Genomic DNA, 18,961 nt, shown 5'->3' with positions numbered 1-18,961 from the left:
TATTTTTCTTTCTAGGCGAAGTGGTTAATTAATGTCCCTTTTCCCAAACCATTAATGCATATCTCCTGTATCACGATAATGAACAGAGCATTAGAAACATGGAATAAAAACGATATGCAGTAAACCCCAAATGGAGTATTCTAGGCTAACAGGGACTAGTATACATTCTACGTACAATGGGACTAACCACTTGACACACAGATCCCTTATGATTTTGCCCCTTACTGCTTCTGCCTCATATATGTGAATTCGTAGCAGGTCCTGGGAGCATCTTTCTGTATTCCATTTCAAACATTTTAACAAACTCTTAATGCTAGAACATTCTTCTCCACCTTCTTCAACCAAATTACTCTTTTTCATTATTCATGTTTCAACTTAGCTATTTTTCCAGAAAACCTTTCCTAACTACCTCTTCCCACCATTTACCCCCACAAGAAAGCTGGTTTTGATGTTCCCCCTATGTGTTCCCATAACAACTATCAGAGAGAATTTAGATGACCTGTTAAGAAATCTGTTTCTCCTTCTAGACCATAAACTGCTGAGAGCAAGGCCTGAGTCTGTTTCACTGTTTTGTTCCCAGCACCTTGGATATACAGGCACTCATTAAATATTAGTGGAATTAATGAGTTTTAGAAATCCCATCTGGACAGCATTCACAACAAATAAGCTGATTCCTCAAGAGTACAAAGCAAATTGTTCATCTTCCAGCTGATTTCAATGGTGTAGACTACCTCGATGGATACTTGGGGCTTGAATTATACAGTTTACTTGTCATAAAACTTATCAGCCATCACCTTATCACTACTTTTACTGGGTAGACACTGCTCTGACATTATCTTTCCAAGATTTAGTTTCTGATCAAAACAGGAACAGCCAAGATATGACAGCAAGAATGTGCTGGCTCTGCCATTAACCTTGGTGGTTTAGTGGCATGCCCCTCACCTCCAGCCCAAGCCTCAGCATGCTGTCACTGTCAGCCCTACCCTACCATGTTCCAGGAGGAAAGATGAAAGAATGTGAAGGTCCACAGTGAGCCTATGGCGCCATACTTAGGACTGTTGTGGGGATAAATGTGAGCATTTTTGCAGCTAAATATTGTTGACCTTCATCATTACTATCTTTTCACATTGTCTCTGTCACTTCTCCTGAAGTATTCACATCAGCTTCCATTTTTCCCCTATGGGTCTGAGAAGCAGCCCAGTTCTCTCTTTATGTTTTACAACCCCATTCACACACTCCTACTAACCAAACCCATTAGGTCAGAACCTTTTGAACCCAACTTCTGCTACTCCCCAAGAAGGCCAATTATAGAGGCCACCTGCTGTAGATTGTGTTGCCTCCCAGAATATGACCACATATGGCTTCCTTAAAGAGCGGGGAAAATGATGAATGGCAAAAACACATGTTTATACTTAAACCTGTAATGCACAAGAGCTTTCAACTTTTGGGTAAGAGAGTTTCAGTGGAGTACGTGTGTGTCTGCTGCCTGTAAGAATGATTGTCTGTCAAGTGGTTTTGCAGACTCCACAGATTTCCTAAGGGGAGTAGGGAAAAAGCAGAGGGATTGTAACTTGGAAACCAGAACAAGCTGAGGATTCATTCTCACCTTGTGACATCTGCAGTTTGGGAAATGGGAAGGCTGCAGAATGATCTCATTCACTTGAGGCCTGAGACTCACACCTCCTCCCCTGCCCCTCTGCCTATCATCAGTCTATTTTTAAAGGTGAGGAATCTGAAATGTACTTCAAAAAACTCAATTGATGCTCACAAAAGCTACAGTTCTTGGTTCAGTGACTGGATCTCGAGAGAGAAGAATCAGAGCTTTAGCTTTGCTTTCTGTCTCTTCCGTATCATGCAGAAAAAAAAAGTTAACGGCCATTGGAGAATTGCAGTTGGGGTTTATCTCAGCTTCTCTGGGTACCTTCTCTCAGGTCCCCTAGAGCAGGAACTTTGGTCAGGGGCAGAGGGCACTTGGTCTCTTTTACCTAATCCTTTGAACCTTTTAATCCTAAGTGGGTAGTAACTTAGTTTTTCTTCTCATGGAAAATTCATCTAAGTATTTTTCATAAAATTTGTATTTTGTATAAGTACAAGGACTACAACTGAGACAAATATTTAGTTTCTGCCATCAAATGTATAAGAAAATAAAGCACAACAGCTTCACCTTATGAAAAAATGGCAGCATGAGGAATATTATAGGATTTAAAAAGCCTCTAGTTAGATCCACTTTTCCCCCACTTACTGTTGAATGCAGCTTGGAGTCCTTGATTATAATGAGACAAGTATTTGTTAGGGAAAAAAAAAATTCTTTAAAAAAGTACTAGAAAATTCTAAATAGGAAAATAAATGAATGCGTGCAGGTAGAAAGATAGAATGTCTTCTAGTCCCCAACTCTTCCATTTCCCCAGACCATTGGCTGAAAGTCTTGACCTCATGGTACCACTGAGGTCTGGGAATGGGTCTCATTTTCTTAATCTATAAAGCAGAGGGTAGAATGGACTTGCTGAGCTTTAAGGCAGAGATGCTCCACCATTATGCCAAGGCACTCTGGTATGATGCAAATAGATTACAGGTGTGTCATAATGACTGGGCCTGGTCTCGGACAGCCAAAGCCTGTAGGCCAAACATTTGTAGCCAAAAGCATCCTTCTGTTTATTCCAATGAGTTGTAAAATTATCTTCATTTTATATATTTGCTATGATGTGAAAAAATGTTAAAAAAAACAAACAAACTGGTTTACACCCTCTTCCAAATCTCTTATTCATTTATTCCCTTGAGGGACTCATTTTCTTGAAAACCTAGCAGACTTCTTGTGGGAAAAGAGATATGAGAACACAATAAAAGGAGGGGAAATTAAATTGAGATGCAAAGGCTCCCACTTAACTCTCAGGAAGGTTCCATGTTGGGTAGGTATAGTACCTTATAGTACAAGTGAATTAAGGAGTGCTTGTTCAGTAGAGGGAGAATGTTTGATTGCAGAGGAAAAAGATCATTTGAATGCAGAACTGTGTGGATACCTCTATTTTCCCTTGACCCAAGCATCAGGAAACTTGGTTTCCTCAAGAAATAGGAAATGAAGGAACCAGTCTAAACTAAAAGAGGTGAAAATACCAGGAGCATTCTAAGAAACAGAATGGGAGAGCACCTCGTTCCTAGTAGAATTGTACCACTGATGGGAAAGGTGTTTCCTACCATAAACCAAGAGGAATTACTAGAGAAGAGTTGTGACGATGGGAGAAATGACATCAAGGGAACAAAGTGGGTATAAAGAGTTAGGAGGTTCACATACGCACCAAAGGGATGAGGTAAATTCAGGAAATTTAGAGGCCTTCAGATCAACACTGGCTATAACAACACAAACAAAAAAGCTAACGGCAAAGAAAATATTGGCTCTGATTATTATATGGAATTCTTTTTAATTTCTATTTATTTAATTACCTTTGATCTTGCTTGATTTTAATAGTTATATATACCCATTGTGGGAGAATCTGAAGAAAATAGGAAAGTGTAAACAAGAAAAAAATTTACCCTTAATACTACACACAGACATATGAATGATGGGAAGTTACAATGGACACCACAGAAATACAAAGGACCTTCTAGATTGAATCACAAAGAAATGGAAAATCTAAATAGACCAATCAACAATAAGGAAATGGAAACAATCATCATCCCCCCCCCCCCGAAAAGTAAAAGTCCAGGACCAGATGGCTTCACGGGTGAATTCTACCAAACATTCAAAGAAGATTTAATACCTATCCTTCTCAAACTCTTCCAAAAAGAAGAAGAAATAATTACTTCAATATTGCAAGGATAAACTAAAATCTATTTAGCCATTTCTCTATGGTTGGACTTTTAGGCTCTTTCAAATTTTTTACTATTATAAATGATAATACTTCAATAAACATATTTTCCCTACCTTAGATATTAGGAAACAAATATCCTTTGTTCCTATCCCTGATTATTTTTATAGGATAGATTCTATTCTGATGAGTCTGGGTAAAAGAGTATAAACATCTTAATCTTAAGATCTTTGATGCATACAAATAAATGAAGTGCTTTCTGCAAACATTGTACCGCTTCCCACCAACATAAGAGGGTTCTTTTTAGTGTCCCTGATCAGCACTGATTATAGCCTGTTCCATACCTTTGCTAAATCAATGTGACACCTCCTTGTGGTTTTAGTTTCTATTTCAGGTTGAATCTTTTTTTTTTTTTTTTCTACATGTTAAAATTACCAGTAACCAAAAAAAAAAAAAAAAAATTTAAATTTAAAAAATTACCAGCAATAGAATTTTAATGGCAGAAAAGAAATGCATTTCAACCAGCAGACCCCACTAGGAAAAGGAAGAGGTTGTGTGACAGGAAGTGGGGAGGGAAGAACCTGAGGTTTAGTTCTCTAGTGGTCAGCACACTATAGCCCAAAGGCCATATCCAGCCTGCTGCTTTTTGTTATATGCCCCACAAGAAAAGGATGTCTTTCACATTTTTAAATGCTTGAACAAACACCAAAAGACAAATATTATTTTGTGACATGTGAAAATAATGATATTTAAATTTCAGTGTCCATAAAGTTTTATTGAAACACATCCATGTTCATTAGTTACATATGGGCTACAACTGCTTTCACACCAAAACAGCACAGTTGAGTAGCTCTGACAGAGATAGTATGCCCACAAAGCCTAAAATATTTTTAATTGGCCCTTTACAGAAATAGTTTGCTGCCTCTTGGTTGAGGCAATCACTTCCCACCTGATGGGAGGTACAGCAGTGTTTAGGTTAATAAGAAGTGGTAGGATTGCTCAGGTGTCTTTAGTAAGAACATCAGTTCATTTAAGATATTCATACTTTTCACCTTTTAGGAGCACGGGATCGCAAGAGAGTGGCACTGAACAGAGGTGAGCACAGTTCAGATGTACAGCAAGGGAGATAAAGAAAAGAAGAGGACTAGATTGTTCTTAATAGGTAATTTCAAAGCACAAAAGAATTTGAAACTCTCATTCTGAGCCACTGTATTATTTGTTTGTCTTGTTACTATGTTTCCCCGAAAATAAGACCTAGCCAGACAATCAGCTCTAATGCATCTTGTGGAGCAAAAATTAATATAAGACCCGGTCTTATTTTACTATAATTTAAGACCGGGTCTTATAATATAATAATACAATATAATATAATATAATACAATATAATACCGGGTCTTATATTAATTTTTGCTTCAAAACATGCATTAGAGCTGATTGTCCGGCTAGGTCTCTTTTTTGGGGAAACAGGGTAACAGAATGTGCTCAAGTTGAATTCAAATCATATGTCTTGCTAGAAACTTATAAACATACACCCCTATATATATGTACATATATATATATATATATATCGTTATCATCGTCATCATCATCATATTCTCAAAGAGAGCAAAATAAATCCATGAATTAATTCAAGAACAGAGCAACAAACATAGAATGGTCCTTGTGTGGGCATCAGGAAATTTAGAATTTAAGGTAGAGTCTGCCATTACCTTGCCATGTAACTTGGGGCAAATCATCTGACATAGCTAATAGGTGGGCAGGAGAAAAGTTTATGCTTCCTCCAGTTCTGACATTCACTGATTTCCGTTAGCCGAATTCAGTGCTTCCTGGACCAGCAGCAGCATATAGGAACTTGTTAGAAATACAAATGCTTGAGCTCACTGCAGGCCTACAGAGTCAGGAAATCTGGGGGGCAGCAGTGGTACGACCCAACATCTTAACAAGTCATCCAGATGATTCTGATGCACACTAACGTTTGAGAAGCACTGATCTAAACTGTGTTGTTTCTCTCTTAAAGAAAATGTTTCCAATTCCAAAAAAGAGCTTTGGATGTTTCATTTTGAAATCTCAGTGACACATTTTACAGGTGCAAACATCTTCCCTCACAAAGATTTCCTCCCCATGACTCATTTTTCTCCTTCCATGGGAAATTTTGATTTATTTTTACTGGAAAACCACACTAAGAATATCCTGCTAAGCAGGATCATTATCCCCCCCCCGAATATAGATCATAAGCTATAGGCGGGAAGGGAGAAGAAAGAAGCCCCAGCCTGCGCTCTCATATTTGATTCATGTACCACCATGAGGCTATACGCTGGAATCAGCAGAAGCAGACCCTGTTGGTAATGGGAGGCCAGAATGGAGCCTATTTTTCTGGGTGATGATTTACATTTAGCTCTGAAAAGTCAATCTCAACAGTCATATGAACCTTATACCTTTCTGCGGCTTTGAAGTTAATGTTGGTGAGAACATCCAGGTAAATGTCAGCCTAACCACAAATGTGCGTACCATCCGATAAGTTGGTGTTGTGGAAATGGACTGTACTAGAAACCTGGATGCTTGGGTTCTATGCCACTTTGCTAAAGACTGGCTATGTGACCTTGAAAAAAAGTCACTTAATCTGTCAAAACCTCAATGGTCTCATTTGGAAAATGAGAATAATACCAGCAATGTTACTCACCTTAGACTTCTCGGGCAGATCAAATTTAAAATGGGGTGCAAACGCTCATGAGCACTATCAATATGCAAATTATTATTATTCATTAATGTCTAACTAGTGTTCAGAATATATAATTTGTATTAGTTAGGATTATATTCAATTGAATATAAGAGAAATTCAACCAGGATGGCTTACACTAAATAGGAATCTTTTTCTTTTTTATTTAAGTCCAGAAGCAGGCAGCTCAAGGCTAGTTCCAATGTTTGAGGAATTCAGAAAGACCCTGGCTCCTTCTAACTCCCTCCTCTACTATTCTTGGCATGTGGTCTTCATCTTCACAGTTGCAACGTGGTGAACCCACCTACAGGCATCTGTGTTCCAAACAGGAAGAAGTTTTGCCTATGTCTTTACATCACTGTGTCTTCACATCAGGAAAACAGAAGCTTTCCTGAAAGCTCCATCTAGTAGAAAGCATATGCAGCCAGAATGTGTGAAAACAACAATTGTAATAAAACAAATAGCATAGTTAAAAAATAAATGTTATATAATTCATCAATAAAAAAGAATGAAATTTTGCCATTTGCAACAACCTGGAAGGACATAAGTGTATTATCCTAAGTGAAATAAGTCAGATAGAGAAAGATAAATACCATATGATTTTACCAATATGTGGAAGCTGAAACAAAATGAACAAAGAAAACAAAACCAAACTCATAGACACAGAGAATAAACTAATGGTTGCCAAAGAGGAGACAGGGGGATGGGTAAAAAAGGTGAAAGGGAATAAGAGGTACAAACTTCAGATAAAAAATAAATAAGTCATAGGGATATAATGTACTACGCAAGGAATATAATAAAAAATATTATAATAACTTTGTGCAGTGACAGATGGTTACTAGACATATTGTGATCACTTTGTAAGGTAGATAAATATAGAATCACTATGTTGTACACTTGAAATTAATATAATATTGTATGTAAACTATACTTTAATTTATAAAATAAAATGATAAAGCAAAATAAAAAATTAAAATTTCTAGTAGTAAAACAATATAGTTAACATAGAACTCCACCTTTTAAAATGGGAGGGGGGAAGGAGGTATAATGTCAGAATGGATGAGGCTGCTGAAGAATCTAGGCAAGAGGTAAATACACAAAGCCCAGGAGACCTACACAGATCAGTGCAAGTTTCAAAAGAGACTGGTCACCTGAGAATCGGGGATTTTTATCATCTAGAGTGTGATAAGTGCTCTGCCATCAAGAAAAAAAGGGCCAAGAAGGGCATCTAGAATCACTGCTGAATAGGCAATAAAGAGCCTTTGTCATCTCTGGTAGATCTTTATATCCCTTTTGCTTTGATCTCTCACCATCATTAGCTTGGCTCTTGTGAATATCTTACTACTGATATGGTTTCTATTTTTGTTCCCTTATTGAACAATGTAAGAAACTTTCTCTTAGCATATAAATTTATATCATTTGTGTTGTGATTCCTAATGTATCATACATTTCCACCACTTCATTTTGTTTTCTATTCACTTTTTCTTTGTTTCTTTGCTCTCTTTCCATTCTCTAGTTAAAATGATAAAGCTTTAGTTATTCCTCTTCTTACCCTCTCAATTGGGATCAAAGCAGACATTCTAATTTTATTGTTATGAGCTACCCTTAATTTTTTACCATGTATATTTGACTCAGTAATGTCTAAAAACTAATCATACCTTCTTTCTGCTCTTAAATAATACAAAGACCTAAGAATGCTTTAAGTCATCCCTTTTTTCTTCTGTGTTATTGTTTAGCACTTCGGTTCCATTGGTTTTTAACAATCCTACCCCTAAAATAAGTATCTTCTGCAAGATTTGTATTTTTACAATGAATGCTTAGATTTGTTCATATATTTACAATGGTTTTGCTTAATATCTCTTTTTGCTTCCCACTCCTTCATTTTTGATTCATTACTTTTTTTCTTTTTATTAAACTAAAGAACATCGTTTAATAATTTCCTATAATAGTCTATGATTTGTAAACTCCTTAATTCTTTCTCTGAAGATGTTTTGTTTTACCCACATTATTTAATGAGGTATAGAGTGTCCCTTGGCACCTGGAAGACACTATCTCATTGTGTTCTGCCATCCATTGTCACTATTGAGAAGTATACCAATCTTGTTGTGATTCCTCCGTTAGAGAAAATTCCGTTTTTCTCTGATTGATTTTAAGATCTTTCTCATTGATGTTCTTTAGTTTCTCAAACTGTGTCTAGGTTCTTATTTATCCTGTTCAGGACTTAGTGTACTTTATCAATTGGAGGATGCAATTCTTTTTTCAAACATAGAAATTTTCTTTTAAAATGTTGCCTATTCTTCATTCTATCTATTCCATCCTAGTAGGACTGACATTAGATGCACTTTATACTTTCTCATGTTCTCCCTCATATCTCTTAACTACTCTTTCATATTTTCTATCACTGAGCTCTGTTTTGTGGGTGATTTCCTCATATTGACCTTCCAATTCCTTGAGTCTCCATTCATTTGTATCTAATCTTTCATTTAATTCACCCACTGAGTTCTCAATTACAAATGCTACATTTTTTATTTCTACAATTTCTATTTCACTTTTCAAAATTATTATTTTGCCTACCTGCTTATTATAGATCCATCATCTTGCAGACCCATTTTATTATTGTTTCTAATCTTTCTTTTATTATTCTATTCTAAAAATGTTTACAGTATTTTCCAATATTTTCTACTATTTGACTTTTGTTAAAGTATTGGTTCTCTTCTTTCTTGTTGTCGACTCACAGATTTGTAAATTTTTTTATTGTGCACTCAGTTTCACTAAGGATTATTTATCTTTGGGAGTTCTATTAGCGCTGTACTTTGAGTACATTCCACAGAACCATTCTCATTTCCTTCTGCCTAATTTATCAATTTTCTTGGATATATTTTTATGTTCATTTCCTGTTTGGATTTCCAATGCCACATGAGCTGTGTAAATGCAGAATTTTTGCCTACCCAGACTAGAAGCTTTGGGTTTTGATTTCTCCTAGATGATTGTTTTGACACAATAAAGCCCATGGAGTAGCTCAGCAAACATCTACTTCTCCAAATATTTATTCATGAGTAGATTTTTGAGGCTCTAGTCCTTATGTAGTGGACACAAATCTGTTTTCTTTCACTTTATCTGGGTCAGGGTCATTTGTGCCTGTGACAGGGCATGTGACCATGCCCTGTCCCTAGGGTCTATATTTATACCTGCTTTACTTGGTATTCCAGTCTTTACTTCTGTTTTCTTTTTTGCTTTTGAAAACAAGGCAAAAAATTTACACTTTAAAAATAGGATTTTAACACAGAATTCTAAGTTAAATAGCAAAAGACTTTCATCTAAAGTCACATCACATTGTTTGCCAAACTGATTTTAAAGTCAAGTCTGTTTCTATTACTTGCTTCCCTACAGCCAGGTCTTCAGTCACAGAAATGTTTGGTCCTTCTCAGTTTTGTCCAAATTAATCACCAGCAAACTCTACTTGCTCCAATCCCCATCTTTCCCTATTCATTTATGCTCTCTATTGCACTTTCAATCACACACACACACACACACACACACACACACACACAAATAAATCAATGTCACTAGTTATGGTTCTAACCTTAAGTAGTAATAAAGGATGTCTCTCTCATACATAGATTCAAAGAACACATTCTCCTTTCTCCCACTTCCCATTACATCCCACATGGCTGATGACCTTTCTAATCTTTCTTTCAGACACTAAATGTCACCGCTCCTAACTCAGCCACCTCCGAATACCATCCTGTCCCTTTGTGTTGATGATGCTATAAATGGTGCTGCAAGTTCCTAATCAGCTGCTGGATCCAAGTTCCCATATCTCCATAAAAGTCAGAACTCTTTCAGTTCCAAGTGGAAAGGGGCTTAACCTCTGATATGATACAGATAATTTGGCTGCCTCATGACTCCAGTTCTTTGAGTTCATTCAAAGGTAGCTTTGATCTTGCAGGCTATTTCCTCTGCTATGAAATTTCTGCCTAGTTCCCCAGTAAATGGTCTCTTGGCCTGGGTAAAACTAGTTGGCAATATCATTAGCCTCCCTCCTTTGATTCTAGTGTGTTTAGAGGTAAGGTGACCATAGTACTTAGCTTCCAAACGGAGACAGACACATTTGAGCATGAAAGGAGGCACTATTGTAATTACACCAGGATGGCAGGCAAAAGCCAGGACTGTACTGGACATAATTTCAGGTCCTTTTTACACAGAAACGTAGCCATTTGCTTTGACCTAAAGTTCCAGATATGCATACATACACCCACACACAAAACATATACAGATACATAAATTAAGTCCCAACATGACCATCTGACCATAATTCTATGAGGAAAATGTATTCTCTACTTGTAATTCCTATAGCAGGTTTTTTTGGTAAGCCTAAGGGGATGTAGAAAACAAGTATGAAAACTTAAACAACAGTTAATGAGGAAAGACAGGAACATGGAGGGACAGGAACAAAGAGAAACTATAGGCTCTCCAGTTACAGAGCAGTGTTTTAGCTCTTCTCCACTATAGCTGCTTTGGCTGAATTGGGCTGCTCCAATTTGACACTGACCTAGACTGTGAGGTATTATGAGAAAGAGCTTTATGAGATATTTTACTACACTTACTATCATAATGTTTTTGAGGATATAGTTTATTAGTCTGCATAGTTTTCTCTTTATAAGAACTCATAGGACAAATTTCTCATCATTTGGTCTCAGTACTGAAATACTTACACCTACCTACACAATTGCCTTATGTTTATTTTATAGGCACTGAATCATGTGGCTACTTACCTTTTTTGTTTGGGAAACTAAGAAGCTCAGAGTGAAATTTGTAGCCTCTAAGAAATGAGTGTATAGTATATATATTCTGTATATCAACTTCTCTCTTTTTCATATTTTTCTATCTTCATTTTCCCTCTAATCTGATTTCCTCAATTGTCTATATTACATTTCACCTTTAAAGTTAAGTGCACTGCAAATAGAATGGGAGTTTCATCTAGTTTTTTGCCAATAAATTTACCTCTCCTTTTTATACTGGTTTTATTTTGATGACTCTAGGGCTATAAACTCTATTAAAGCAGTATCATATTCAAAGATGCACATGTAAGCATAGATTTGGACAGGACTTTTCATTTTGTGAATGAAAACATGGCAGAAAAAAAATCACGTATAAGTGTCAGCCGACAATTCAAACAGCTCTTCTTATCAAAGATTCTTCATTAAAAAATATCACTTGACTAATTTTACTCACAAATGCTGTCACAAATCATTTAGAGGTTCTAGAAGAATCTGTTATTAGAAACATGCTACAATGGTTTGGACACCATCCTGACATTTTATTCCCTTAGTATAGGATTTCTGACAAGCTATACTTAATGGGGGGAAAAAGTTTGTAATAAAGCTGAACACTGCAATAATTGACTATAGTATAAATGGAATTTCCCAATGATCTCTATTTCCACCACCTTTATTTTGTGTTTTCTTACGATTGTTTATTGGCCATTAGATCCAAATGTGGAGCACAGCCTTTATTACCTTGCAGGAAGATATTTCGAGATGTGCTATATAAATCCCCGACTGTCCCTCTGTTTCCTCTCACCAGCAGCTCAGTCATCTGGATGATAAATAAGCTCATGCTGGTGTTAGAGTTTAACTAGCAATGAATTTCATTTTATTGCAATATTTATGAAAGCTTTTTAAAATGTGGTTAAGTGAAAGCTTTCTCACGGGTTGCAATCAATATTTCTTAACATGAGGTAGAGAATCCAGAGCTTCAGAGTTTCTTTCCACTTGTGAGCTCTACACTGCCTTCTTGACAAAGGATCCCAATTTTAGTAGTCAGAACGACTCTTCTAAATATTAGGAATACTTTGTATGATTTTGCATTATTATTAATTATTAAAGTCGGGGTGTTTGGTGTTTTGCTCTCCTTTTTCTTTTCCTCTTGGCTGGAAGAAAACATGCAGACAGGGAATTTAGACCAAGAAACCTGAGTCACAATAATTAACATTTCCAGGCTGCAACAAACACTGTGTTTTCTATTAAGCCCGTAGAGCAATTAGCAATGTTTTATAACAGCTGTGCAAATTGTTGTTTGACCTCATCTGATTACAGTTCTGACACTTTTAAGAACAAACTGGTAAACAGTGTTGGCTTTAGAGGCCCTTTCAGAGTTTATAGGAGAGGAGTTGGCCTGTGGGAAAGGAGAGTCTTTGACAGAAATGGGCTCAGAGGTGGCCCAAGTTGGAGAACAAATGATCCAAGAAAAATGTTGTCTTATTAGCAGGCAAGAAGAGCTGGTTTCGTTGGGCTGAGACTCAAAAGCAATGCCCATGTCAGCTTTTGATAAACCTAAAAAAGACACCAGCCTGGCAGATCCAAGGTCAGAAAAAAGATAGCCTTCTCATTCCTAGGAATAAACTGAAAGAACAATTTCAAGACGAGGAAGAGGGAGCTTACCTCAGCTCTTCCAATTTTCACTTGTCTGATTAAAATTTCATTCTTCATAAGGAGCCCTTTTGGTGCCTCTCCTGCACCACCACAGTGGACTTCTGGCTCCAAAATAGCCTTTTCTGATCTGCAGAGAAGGTCCCAAATATGGTAGAGGGGCAGGGTGTTGGAATGACCACAGGTTTGGGAACTGGAACCGAGGCTGAATCCTACCTTGCCTGTGACTTGGTCAAAAGCAAGTCATTGAACTTCTCTAAGCTTTAAATTGCTAGTCTATAAAATGGGAATTTCTTTTTTCAAATATTAGCCAGAAAATAGTAAGAGGGGAAAAAAACTGGTGGATTAGCCAAGGGGTCAGCAAACTACTGCCAGTAGACTAAAATTAGCCTACCATTTAGTTTTATAAATAAAGTTGGATTGGAACCCAGCCATGATTACAGACTGTGACGGCTTTCACACAGCAAAGGCAGAGTTCAGCAGTTAAGGCAGAGACCCATACAGCCCACAAATCCAAAAATATTTACTATCAGGCTTTTTGCAGAGAAAGTCTGCCAACCTCTAGACTAGGCCATTTAGGATTGTTATCTACAAGGCTAATTTGACAAGCAAAACCTATGGAGTGATCGTCTGTATCAGAGGTTTAAACACAATGTTACAGTGCACTGATGTTTATCACTCAGCTGTAAGATGTCCTGAACCATTTGTGACATGTAAGTAGTATTTAAAGTCATAAAATTTGCAAATAATGTTCTTGTTTTCTAAATTTGAACAAGTTCAAAGGGATTCGTACAATATTGTTACTCTCACGTTCATTCTAATGTTTTTTTAAGAGAGAGAGAAGAGGATGAGGACTTACAATTAGTGCTCTAGGTAGGACCACATCCCTAGCTGTACCCAGGAAATATGTGACTTGTCATTCCACATGCCTTAAGTATCAGAATTCTTTCTACAGGAGGTAAGAAAATGCCTAGATAAATGTGAATTAAATAATACAGACTTATATAATTTCACTTGACAGGAATCTCACAAGTGGATGGTTCTAGGACTGGATCAAACATATTAAACCTATAGATGTAATTTCTGCAACTCTCCTGAACATTTCAACCTGTGCTGTGAACCCACCTGACAATGTTCAAAGCAGGAAGAAGAGAACATGCAAAAATGGGGTTTGCTCCTCATAAGTCTGTCTTTTTTAGTAAAAAAAAATTATACATTCTTGCAAAAATCCAAGAAGAACAACTTCTCTTTGTCTTATTCGCCAGAACAGAGTTACATGCCTAATCCATTGTGGGGACAGAGCCAGGAGTGCAGTTTCCAGGCTCTCAGCCTCACGTGGAAAGGTGCTGGCTCAGGTAGTAAATGGCCATCAACTGTGATTGGATGGCCATCAGCTGTCGCTAGTTGGCCGTCAGCTGTAACCAGTTAGCCAATTAGCAAGTGATATAATTGCTGTGGCCGCGCTGGTTGGGGAGTGGGTTGGTTGGCAGGCAGAAAAGCGGACAGCACAGCAGGTCGCATGTCGTGTGGCTCCAGTCTCCAGTGAGACTATAGTGCCTCCAGTGAGTGTCATGCAGGGTGACAGGCGGGGTCTCTTCTGGGGTCTCTAGTCCCGCTCCCCACATAAGAATGCAGGACACGGTGAGGCCAAAAAGGAACACCCACGGAGCCATGGATAGGGGAGTCATGCCACTATAGTCTCGCTGGCGGCTGGGTTGGAGACACAGGAGGCACGAGCCACACGATCTGTAATCCAGACTCTGCCACATTACACGCTTGCCAGCCACCATCTTCTTGCTAGCCCCCATTTTTCTTGCTAGCACCCATTTGCTGCTAGCGTAGCCACAGCAGTTATATTAGTGGCCAATGGCTCACTGGTTACAGCTGACGGCCAACTAGCGACAGCTGATGGCCATCCAATCACAGTTGATGGCCATTTACTACCTGAGCCAGCAACTTTCCACGTGAGGCCAAGAGCCTGGAAACTGCACTCCTAGCTCTGTCCCCACACTCCACCCCTACAGGGTCTTGCCTCACAATCTACGCGACAAGCATCTTCCGCGAGGGGCCCTGTGCGTGGAGCCTGGAGGTGAATTGCAATATCCTGGACACAACCAGGCTCTCTGGACACAGCCAGGGTTTCTCAGGGCACCACCAGTCCTTCTGGGAACATTCAGACTTCCTAGGCCTCTTAGGGTACCACTATTTTCCCCGGGCACCACCAGCATTTCTCAGGGCACCACCAGTACTTCTGGGCATAGCCAGACTTCCTGCACACAGCCAGGGTTCTCAGGGCACTGTCATTTTCTCTGGGCACAGCCAGACTTCCTGGACTCAGCCAGGGCTCTCAGGGCACCGCCACTCTCTCTGGGCACAGCCAGACTTCCTGAGTTCAGCCAGGGCTCTCAGGGCACTGCCACTCTCTCTGGGACTCTCAGGGTACTGTGCTGAAACAAGAGCAACTCACAGTCAAGGTGCTTACATATTCTCAATGGCAGCTTGTCAAGACACAAAAGCAAACATCCGCCAGGTCCACTACATGGTGGTATGTTCCCAAGCAAACAGTCAAGCAGTCTATTAAATTAGTGATAGAAGACAATTTCCCATAGTCCATAGTCATTCGCCAGGGCTGTCCTGGAGGTGAGGGATGACCTTGACATCACCCTCAGCTCCCACGGAGGGCTCAGCAAGCATTTCCTCTCGGGACTACAAGTCCTGCATCCGGGCTGCCTCAGCAAGAACTTCCCAGCTCACAGGGCCACAACGACCTTCGCTTTCTCTGGCCTATGCTGGTTGGGGAACCATCCACATCTTTCCACCCCTCCACGGGGTTCCAGCTCTCCAGCAGCTGCCCCTCCTGGTCTTCCTGCGACTGAGTGTTCATACACACAAACTGCTCCACTGCCCTTTGGGGAGCTTTGGCCGGCACCGTACCCTGCTCGTTGCGCCATGTGTCATGCAGGGAGACAGGCGGGGTCTCTTCTGGGATCTCTAGTCCCGCTCCCCACATAAGAATGCAGGACATGGTGAGACCCCGCAGGCCACCTTGCACGACAAATGGTGGAGCGAGCAGGGTCTCCCACACGACACCCATAGACCAACACTTACACAAGGAAAGATGATTGCCAATACTTGATTAAACCTTTCATGAATCATCCCCTGAAAGAGGGCATACTGCTGACCTATTAAGGGAGAGAGAGGAGGAAATGACTGCTTCATAGGCAATTAATAGTGTCTCCATATATAGTAACTTGAGAAGTGGTTTAAAGGGATTTGCCTTGTAGGATTGTGGAAGAAATCTCAAGGCTTTTGGAAAATGTGTTTTTCTAAGAACACAGCAAATGTTTTTCAAAGATCTCAAAACTCAGGTCACTCTAGATTACTGGCCAATAAATACTTTAGAGTAGTGTTTCCCAAAGTGTGTTCTCTGGAAATGTAGTCCCTATGGCAAAGTAGTCAATGGTCAAATTGATTTAAGAAAAACCATACTATATCCTCACAAAGCAAAAATTTTATAATGCAAACTAGCATAGCAAAGATTCTGAGAAGCACTGCAGTAAAGAACATGTTCCGTTTTGGTTTTACATGTGCACTTAATGGGGTTTTATAAGGCCTCATAGGAATGGGAATGCCAGGAAACTGACCTGAGTTATTATCACTAAAGATGAAGTGGCAGAGCATATCTTTGACAAATGCAGATGGAACCCATCCATTGACCTCCAGGAATACCTGGGAGAGCTTTTTCCTTCAATGACTACATACCTAGGTCCCAAGCTTCCTCTAGTGGCCCTTCTCTAGAAATGGTCCTAATAATGACAGCACACAATAATTTCAAACATACCATTAAATTTGACCAATTTCTGGGAATCTTGAAGATTAAATTAAACACATTTGAGGTAGAATACAAACACAAATGTAATTCTGTGCTAGTTTTGCACAAGTTTTAACTCTTGTTAAGGCATATACTCTTCCTCCCTCATAGGTTTAAAACTCCCTCCTCTAAATTACGGGTTAGGTTTAGAGAAGAGTAGATTGATGGTTAAGGTTTGGGTTAAGGCTATGCAAACTAGCATAGCAAAGATTCTGAGAAGCACTGCGGTCAAGAACATGTTCCTATGTAGATTGATGGTTAAGGTTTGGGTCCCTTGTCTCTAAGGCACCTGTTCTGAGTACAAATAATTTCCATTCTTTTGTCCCAGATTTAGCTGTTTCTTCTAATGACCTGCCTCACTCTCTGTTTTGCCACAGTTCCTTCCAGGATCCCCCAGCCCATTTACTTTTTTTTTTTTTTTCCTGAGGCCAATGTTTTCTGAGTCACTCTTTCCTTCTACTTAACTCCTACTCCCATCCCAAAGCATCATCCTGTCCCTAATATAATCGTCTTGATTCCTTTAGAGCATGACAGGATATTTGATAATCGTGTGACAATGACACCTTTATATTGTTCCCCAAGGCCTTCTGACAGCATTTGAAAGCCTTATGATTTCACTAGTCAGAGAAGGAAATGTGTGAAAGAAAAGTAAGCAAGGGGTGAAAAAAAAAACATGGTCAAAATACGATCTCTCCCCTCAAGTAACCTTATACTCTAGAAAGAATGCAGTAAAGACTGCCAAAGTATGTGCTTAGGACTTTCAGTAAAAGATAGGAGGAGCTACTAAAAAGGATATAGAGAGAGTAAAGTTCTGATAGTAGGAAATAAGGTCTGAAACCTCATCTCCAGTTCCACTAAAGTAAGTAAATTCATACGGAGTACTTTCCATATTAAAGAAGAAAGATGCATGTTTTTAAAATCCACTGTACATTTACAGAAACCACAGTATATTATCATGGCTTTGCCCTTGATGCTCTTCTCCTATGACACAGGAAGATAAATGGACACAGCTCATGGAAGGGTTGTCTTTATTGGAAGGCTCTATGCTGGTAGGGTCTAATGGGGGCTCAGCTCAGAGCAGCAGACTCAGGAGGTGCTGTGGCACCTCCACTTTGGGTGGGAATAAACATTGTCCTTTCATGCATATTAGATGGTAGACATTGAGCATAATTTAATATTATTTTAAAACAATGATGATTGTCCTCTAGTTTAATATAGTGAAGCCCTCTATACCTACTGAAATATAAATGGCATCTGCCCTTAGGCTTCTTGTTTCCCTATTTTTCTGTCTTTTGAGTTCTGGTGTCTGCTTGAATCCACTTTTCTTTTTTTTCTGCCAAGTCACAAATTGCCGTTCTTATCAGTTTTTTATATGGCTGATTCTTTAGTCCACTTCTGAAGTTAAAATTTAGTTCTTCTAGAATTATGTCAATATAAGGGAACTCAGAGTGAAGCTCTGAGGGCTTCTTCTTTGAAAAAGGACACGTGAAGATGCATTCACTTGAGAGAAAGAAGGAAACTTTAAGCAGGATAAACCTTTATAAGTATATCCTATTAATAAACCAACCAAACTGAAGGGAGAGGGGAGGATTTTTAATGGCCCTAAAATCATTATCATCATCATCATCGTCTTCCTCACATTGAGGTGATGAGTACCCAACATGTGTAATTGTTCACCTTAGGTTTCCATCCTAGCTCTAGTCCTCTTAATTTTTGTCATCATGGGTAGTTCACTTACCTCTCAGAGTTTTAGCTTCTTTGTTTGGAAAGCAGTGGTAATAACATATACACATAGAGTGTGGGCTGGTATTGATGGCTAAATGAGATAACAATTGTAAATGTGCCTGGCACATACTTGGTGCTTATTTGGGAATGTCCCCTCTCCTACTGGGTGCAATCATGGTGCAACTGCAATCAATCTGCCCCATGTGCCTGGCCAAGTGGTGGCTATGTGTGCAGTGTGAGGTCAATCATACTTTCTCTCCTGGCAATCTGAAACATGTATGAGTCATTAAAAATGGAAAACAGTAGGAGGTGAGTCTTTCTAATAAAAACTCCTAGGAGAAGAGCACGTCTGTCCTTTAGTTCCTCATATCTGGCTCCAGGGAACCCTCCTGATTCCTAGTCTTGACAAGATCCA

The sequence above is a fragment of the Rhinolophus sinicus genome, chromosome 16, assembly GCF_057876585.1.
Source record: "Rhinolophus sinicus isolate RSI-liver-muscle chromosome 16, RSI-T2T, whole genome shotgun sequence".
Lineage (NCBI taxonomy): Eukaryota > Metazoa > Chordata > Mammalia > Chiroptera > Rhinolophidae > Rhinolophus > Rhinolophus sinicus.
Note: the sequence above shows the minus strand (reverse complement) of the source record.